Here is an 8,791-nt window from a genome sequence, read left to right as displayed (position 1 = left end):
TTATTTCATGATTATATATATAATGTATGAATTCTATTTAAGTCCAGAACATATGAATTTGTTAATGATTATAGTGTTGTCAGCGCAGTGGAATATAATCTTAATTATATGTTCGAAAGTTTATTCCCTGATTTGTCAGAACACTGGATTTAGACTGACATGGTATAATCAGCGATAGGTATTCTTACACCTTGGAAAAGTGTTATGTCCTTTCCAGGACATTGGCAAAGTTTGCCAGTATCGGATCTATTTAGTATACATCGGAAGGGACCGATATTGAACTTTGATTAGATATATTAAAATTTACCGTAATATCTATTCAATTCAATATCACTCATTGATCCTAGATCAAATGATCTTAATCCTGATATGTTTAGGTTCGATCTCAAGAGTATTATACATGTTCTTTGATTTGTTAGTTAAGCCTAATTTTGGGTCAGGGTGATACGTACATTTTGGGAACATGATAGTATAATTGAGTGGGAGCGCTAACATAAATATGGAGTCTATAACTTCTATCGGAATTTAGAAGTGCAACGATGATATCCTTCGAGCGTGGCTAAACAGAGATAAATGGTGGAGATCTCATTTCACTTCGCTGAAATATCATTTATACGGAGCTAAGTGTTTTAAGGATAAAATACATTGAAGGTGTAACGGTAATTTAATGCCTATTCAATGTAGATCTTCTATTAGAGGGTCATTGATCAAATTAGGATTATAACAATGGACAACTAATAGTGTATCTATATCGTGGAACATATAGAGCGTTCTATATGACTGAGAGTGCAATTCCAAGTTCTAAGTGTGGATTCAATAAGGAATTAATAAGTTAGGGAATTTACTTGGTAAATTCGGTTCGACTTATTGGAAGCTCGGTTTATATAGGCTCATGGTCCCCATACTAGTTGAGACCATAGTGCTTGTAAGACTCAGTTAATTGATTTTGATTAATCAATTATAATTCTAAAGTTAGACTATGTCTACTTTATGAATTTTCACTAAGCAAGGACGAAATTGTAAAGAAAAGAGATTCTAGGTTTATTTATTAATTAAGAGAGTTTATATGTCTAATTAATAAATATATTAAATGGCAATATTATTTAATTATTATTTTTTAGTTATTAAATAATTAGAATTGGCATTTAAATGGTTAAATTGGCATTTTTGAGAAAATGCGAATGAAAAATAACAAAATGGGAAAGTTGCAAAGTGAGGCCCAATTTCCTTATATTGCCGCCCACTATGCAAAGCCTTTACCATTTATTTTTTCATTATTTTAATGCCATACACTTCTAACCTAAACCTAGTTGTCATTCTATAAATAAAAAGGGTTGGCTAAGGAAACTCATGACTTTGCATATTGTTCCTTTCAGAAAAAGCCATGCGCCACCCTCTCTTCTCTTTTCCTCTCTTCAATTTCAAAATCCTTGAGTAATAGAGTAGTGCCCACACACATCAAGTGGTATCTCAATCATTGTGTGTAAGACTGTAGGAGAATTCAAACAGCAAGAAGGAGAATCAACATCAAAGGAAGGAAAGAAAGAGATCCAGATTCAGATCTTGATAATGCTCTGCTACAGAAAGGAATCAGGGGCTAGAGATCTGAATGGAAGGAGTCATTATATTCCGGTGCACCCAATGTAAGGTTTCTTGAACTTTATATGTGTTTATTTCATTGTTTTAGAATTCATATTAGGGTGTTAATGAAACATACTTGGTAGTAAATCTAGATCCTGGTAAAATAATTTCCGACATCAACATAGAAAGAAGGACCGAGCAATACATAAGGCAAGCTAAAAAGGGTCGTCACAAGCAGGTTTTTGAGCCCAGTGATTGGGTATGGTTACACATGAGGAAAGAACGATTCCCAGCCCAAAGACGTTCCAAATTGCTACCTCGAGGAGATAGTCCGTTTCAAGTGCTTGAAAGGATTAATGACAATGCCTACCGACTCGATTTACCTGGAGAATATAATGTTAGTGCTACTTTTAATGTTTCTGATTTGAGCCCTTTTGATGCAAGTGAAGATTTGAGGACAAATCCAGGGGGAATGATGAGAACACTAAGGCTAAAGATACAAGTAAAGTTCTAGTTGGTCCGGTGACGAGGGCGCGAGCCAAGAAATTCAAAGAAGAACTCAACAACTTAGTCAACAAAATTTTAAAACAAGAGGAGACCGTGGTCAACACTGAAGGAGAGCAAAAATTTGTGTTTCTCATCAAAGTAGACTCAATTTAGTCCCAAATCAAGCTGATCACATTTTCCAAGGCAATTGGCAGCTTTCCTTTTTAATTTTGTTTCCTTTATTTTGTCTTTGTTTTATTTGGAAAGTTGTCTTTCTTTTAGTTTCCTTTTTTCTTGGTTGTAAGATGGCTATATAAAGCCTTGTAAACACTTTGAAAAATCAAAATATTTTGGAATAAAATTTTGAGAGGTTTTCTTCTTGAGTTCTTGAGAGAACTATTTGAACTTATCAAGGAGTATTCCTTGTGGTGTTCAACCCGACTTATCAAACAGATTTCCACCACCATTTGTGGCGTCTTCCTTCATACCAAGGTTCATGCTTAACTAAGCATTGGGTCACGGTTCCACATCCAAATTTCGAGAACTCTTAGAGGCTGCCATAATTGGTATCGGGTTTCATCACAACTGTTGGTGTGGTTCGTATCACTTCCATTATAGAGTGAAAAGTTGTACATTTGATGTTGGAGACCTCGTATTGAGGAGATTATTCCCAACTTTGTAAGAACCGGGATTGGGGATACTTGGCCCAAATTAAGAAGGCCCTTATGAAGTACTTGAAAAAGTAGGCCAGAGAACTTTTTTGCTTAAAAGAATGGATGGATCGAGGGTCCCACATGCCTGGAATTTAGACCACTTACATCGGTACTACCAATAGGCAGAAGTTGCTAAGCCTTGATGAAATCCATGAAGTTTAATGTAAATGTTTATGTAATTACATTCCTTATGTACATTTTTGGGTGTAATGAAATGAAAATAGAAGTAGTTTATATTTAAATTTACGCTTTACGTTTTTAAAGCCACAAGCTATGTTTTAAACAATTGACCAAGAAGTTAGAGACGTCCAAACTTTCTAGCTCACTTGGGGGTGCTATCCCAATTTTTTCCCACCTGACGTGCCGTGCCTACATGGAAAATATCAGTGCCACATGACTGTACAAATCACCAAGAAAGAGATGAAGTTATCACCCTTACCAACGGGGGTCCCAACACTCAAATGGGTCGACCAGTGATAGAATAACCACCTTAAGGGGGTTAGGCCGCTTCTAGATAGCATAAGGCCAGCCATCCTGCATCGTGCAAGTGTATGGCCAGCCAGGATTAGACCTGGCAGGATTTAGGTGCATAACCTTACACGTGGACTGCAAGCTAGATAGCGAATTGGGCCTTAATAGCCCAATAAAGTAGATAGAAAATACCTATGTTTAAGGGGCACTTTAGTCTTGTATTTTATCAATTAAATATGTAAATATCTACTTATTTTATTTGTTAATTAGGGTTTAAGTTCTCGTATATAAAGAGCCTTAACTCAACCATCAAAACTCTAAGTCATTAAGTTATAACTAAGTGTCTAAGTCATAAAGCTCTTTTACCTGTGCACATTTTAACTTTTCTTTGTGCAGCTCAACTTGAAGATGACCTACACCTACCACGAGCAAAGTCTACAGCCTTAAAGATTATAAAAACTACCACCAACTTGAAGAGGGAGGTGGAGGATGCCAAGAAGGAGGTCGAGGAGAAGAGTGTGAAGCTGGTGAGGTGAATAAACAACTTTTGCCCGCCAACAAGCGAGTTGTGGAATTGTAGCAGGAGATCAAGGATATGTTGTCCACTGTTCAGCTTAAAGCAAACATTGAGGCTCTGACCAAGGATCTTAATTCTTTGAAATAAGAGAGGGAAGGTCTCAGGACTCTTCTCGCTAACTTAACCAAGAAGAAGCAAGATATGGAAGAGAGTCTCAACTCTGAGAAGGCAGAGCAGGATGTACTTTAGAAGGAGGTGGATAACTTGGAGACGACTGCCCTAGATGTCTTCTATGAATTTTGGAAGGCGAACCCAGATGCAAACTTTGATTACCTCAATGAGAACAAGGAGGCATATCTTAGTTTTTGTGAAGCCCAAAAAGCCACAGAAGAATCTGAGAACAAAGCTGACCCGTACAAAGAGCCAAGGACTCCAGCCATGTGAAGTTTTTCTATCTTCTCTTTTTTTTTTATTTCAGTTCCGCCCATGGGCCTTTTTTCAATACAATGTGGCTGACCAAGTAGCCTATAAACTTTGTAATACTTCATTTTGTTTTAAGATGACTAGCTGACCGGGCAGCCTTTAATCTCGGGTTTATCGTGCTTTGTTATCTTTTGAAATGAATATTTTCCCTTAAGTTTCAATAATTGCACACGCAAACTATTGTGTTTGTTTTTTTGAGCTTGTTATTTACCTATGCTTTGTACTTGTATAGTTCCCCTCAAGTGACCGAGAAAACTTATGACTCTTGGTCACTTGTAATTCACAAGATTGATTTTTTTCTGTTTGGCTTTATGATTCGAGCAGACCCCTTGTACACATTTTTAATGGTAAATTCATGACTTTCTATAGTAAGAAAAATAATTGACACAATTAGAATGATAATTAATATCTTTATTCATTTATTGGTCTGAATGATTTTTTTACCGTAGTAACTTATATTTACTGAATTATAAAAGCTATTACGTGATCTAACTGATCTTTAGCTAATTAAAACATAAAACAATTGTACTTTAGAGATGGTCATCTGACCTAAGTGCTAGTTGTTTTTTCCAAACCTTTGAGCGAGGTCTGCTCTGAAGGCCATCTACTTAAGAGTAGATATTTGAGCATCTTGTACTTTAATGAGGTCATCAGACCTTGTACACTTACTGGTAGTATTTTCTCAAATGTCATTCATTCTAATACCTTGGTACTAGAACAAGTTCCATGTTTTTGTCATACCAACCCAATTTGTATGCTCCAAAATCCGTGACTTCAATTACTTGATATGGTAATTCCCAGTTAGGTTTCAGAGCGTCAATTGCATTGTGTTTTGTGTTTATGAACACTCTTCTAAGGACCATATCTCCCACAAAGAATTTCCTTTCCCTCACTTGCTTGTTAAAGTACCGAGCCACCTTTTGCTGATGAGCTACTAGCTTTAGGTCTGCTGAGGCTCTTTTTTCTTCAATTTTATCAAGTGATTCTGCCAGGAGGACACGATTAGCTTCTTGATTATAGGTCACTCTCCTATGGGACAGAGGTTCTAACTCTACGGGCAGCATCGCTTCATAACCATAAGCCATAGCGAATGGTGTTTTCCCGGTTACTGTTCTTTCCGTTGTTTGGTACGACCACAATACCTCAGGTAGTTCCTCCAGCCAATTCCCTTTAGCTTATTCTAGCCATTTTTTCATGGTGTCTTTGAGTGTCTTGATTACTGCTTCGACCTGCCCATTTGTTTGAGGGTGTGCCACTGCGGAGAAACTTTTTATGATTCCATGTGCCGCACAAAAATTTGTGAACATCTAGCTATCAAACTGTTTGCCATTGTCAGAGACAATCTTTGGTGGAATTCTGAACTAACATATGATGTTTTTAACTACAAAATCAAGCACTTTCTTAGATGTTATCATTGCCAAGGGCTCGGCCTTTGTCCACTTCATGAAATAGTCCACCATGACAATTACATATTGTACTCTGCCCTTACCTTTTGGCAATTGTCTGATTAGGTCTGTTCCCCATATGGCAAAAGGCCAACGACTTTGCATCTGTATTAGCTCATTGGGGGGTGCATGGGGGATCTTTGAAAATCTTTGGCATTTATCGCATTTCTTTACATAGGCCTTTGAATCTTCCATCATGGTCGCCCAGAAATATCTTTGCCTTAGAATTTTCTTTAATAAACTTTGTCCCACCGCGTGGTTACCACATAATCCTTCATGTACCTCGAACAAGAGTCGTGCAGCCTCCTCTTTTGTTACACATAAGTAATGGCATGGAGAAACCTCTCATATACATTACACCTTCAACTATGATATACCACGCAGATTTTCTCATCATTTTCTAAGCTTTGTTCCTATTGTTTGGAAGTTCTCCAGTGTTGAGATAGGCTGCTATGGGTGTCATCCAATTTGGTGTTGTATCTATCATTTCAACTTCTTTTGCACAGTTGATGCTGGGTTTTTTTAGGAATTGTATGGGGACTAAATTTGCATTACATGTTATTGTGCTTCTCGCATGCCATGCCAAGGCATCAGCAGTTGTATTTTCTTCCCTTGGAATTTGCTTGAGGGTGTAACCCTTAAATAGTGCGACCAGGTCTTGGATCTAACTTAGATAGGCCTTCATTTTTTCTCCACGGGCCATGTACTCTCCTGAGACTTGATTTACTACCAATTGTAAATCACTACAGACCTCAATGTATTCGGCGTGTACCTATCGAGCAAGTTTTAGCCCAACTATGAGTCCTTCATATTCTGCTTTCATTGTTAGAGGCCTTGAACCCAAATTTTATTGCTCCGTGCAGGTGTTGCCCCCAGATGTGATGAGGGAAATTCCTACACTAGAAAGCTGGTCAGTAGCTGATTCGTCCACATGTAATTTCTAGGTAGGTTTGTCTTTGTTCTTTTCTAGTAGAGAGCCTTGTACTAGCTTTGGGTATCCTTGTATTGCTCTCTTCTTTTCGTATACACTCCCCCACGAAGTCTGCTAAGGCCTGTGCTTCAACTACTTTATGGGGTTGGAAGATTATTTTGTACTGTCCCAACTCTATCGCCCACTTGAGTAACTATCTAGAGGCATCTCGCTTTTGCAACACTTAGCGTAAAGGTTGGTTGGTATATACCCGAATAGGATGAGCTTGGAAATAGGGCCTAAACTTCATTGTGGCTAAGATTAGGCAGTAAGTGAGTTTTTTGATTAGAGGGTACCATCCTTCGGCTTCAACAAGTTGTTTGCTGATATAGTAAACCAGATGTTGGACATTATTTTCTTCTCTTATTAGCACGAAACTTACATCGTATTTGGTGATAGCCAAATATATTCCCAATTCTTCTCCGCTAGGGGTTTTGAGAGTACAAGAGGCTTTGCGAGTTGTCTTGTTAATTCTTGGAAAGCATTCTCGCATTCCTCTGTCCATTAAAACTTTTTATTACCTCAAAGGATGTTGAAGAAGGAAATACACTTGTCCGCTGATTTTGAAACGAATCTAGTGAGTGTGGCTATCCAACTAGTTAAGCTCTAAACTTCCTTTCTTTTTTTTGGTGACTTCCTATCCAAAAGGGTTGTATTTTTTCTGGATTGGCTTCTATTCCTCGAGCATTGACAATAAATCCAAGAAACTTACCCGAGTTGACCGCGAAGGAACACTTTAAGGGATTGAGTTTCATGTTGTATATTCTGAGGATTTTGAAGCATTCATGTAGATCCTCTGTATTCCCCCAGCCTTCCTAAATTTGATGAGCATGTCATCCACATATACTTCCATATTCCGTTTGAATAGATTTTTAAACATTTTGTTTACTAGCCTCTGATAAGTAGCTCCAGCATTCTTCAGATCGAACGCCATTACTTTATAACAGTATAGACCCATATCTGTTTGGAAACTTATATGTTCTTGGTTTTGTGGATGCATTTTGATTTGGTTATACCCCGAATAAGCATCCATAAAGTCAAGATTTCATGTCTGGCTGTTGCATCCATGAGTTGATAAATTCTTGGAAATGGAAAATAGTCCTTGGGACATGCCTTGTTGAGATCGATAAATTTTATACATACTTTCCATTTTTTGTTTGGCTTGGGCACTAGTACGGGGTTAGCCACCCAAGCCGGGTAGAAAGCTTCAATGATGAACTTGTTTATGGGTAGTCTCTCTACCTCTTCTTTCAGTTCTTGTGCCAGTTCTTTATCGAGTAGTCTTGTTTTTGACTGGACGAGACAAAAGCTTGGGTTAATGTTTAGGGTTTGAGATATAACAGTGGGGTCAATACTGACCATATCCTCATGTGACCAGGCAAAAACGTCCAGGTTTTCTCTCAAAAATTTTATTAAAACTAATTTTATTTTGAGCAGCAAGCCTTTATTGATTTTGAGTTTTCTGGTCGGGATATCTGGATTGATTTCCACTTCTTCCAGTTCTTCTATTGGCCCAACATTTGTATTTGTTTCCCCAAGTCAGAGATTCATGTCTTCGTCCCCGCCTTGGGCGATTTCTTATTGGACAATGCCTTTCCCCTTATCTAAACTCTAGCCAAAGGTATTTTCCTTCTTAACCTTAGTTAGAACAAGGTTATAGCATTCCCGTGCAATTCTTTGATTTCCTTTGAGACATCCCACTCCACTTTTTGTTGGAAACTTGACGCATAGATGAAAAACTGATGTGACAGCTTTTAAGTCATATAGGGCCAGTCAGCCTAACATGACATTGAAAGTTGAAGGGACACCAATTATCAGAAATTGTGCCATTACAGTTATGCTCCTCGGAGCTTGTCCAACAGTAAGAAGTAGGCGGATTTGTCCAAGGGGTGCAACAATCTGGCTGGAGAAACCATATACAATTTGAGTGCAAGGGATTAAGTCTTTAAGTTGGAGTCCCATCTTCTCATAAGTTGTTTTGAACAGAATATTCAAGGAAGCTCCATTGTCTATCATAGTCCGTGCCACCATCTTATTTGTAATTTGCACTTCTACGACCAGGGGGTCGTTGTGCGAGAAGATGATGTGGTTGGCATCTGCTTTAGTAAATGTTATTGTTGGCTCC

The sequence above is a fragment of the Cannabis sativa genome, chromosome 3, assembly GCF_029168945.1.
Source record: "Cannabis sativa cultivar Pink pepper isolate KNU-18-1 chromosome 3, ASM2916894v1, whole genome shotgun sequence".
Taxonomy (NCBI): Eukaryota; Viridiplantae; Streptophyta; class Magnoliopsida; order Rosales; family Cannabaceae; genus Cannabis; species Cannabis sativa.
This window is presented reverse-complemented; position numbering follows the sequence as displayed.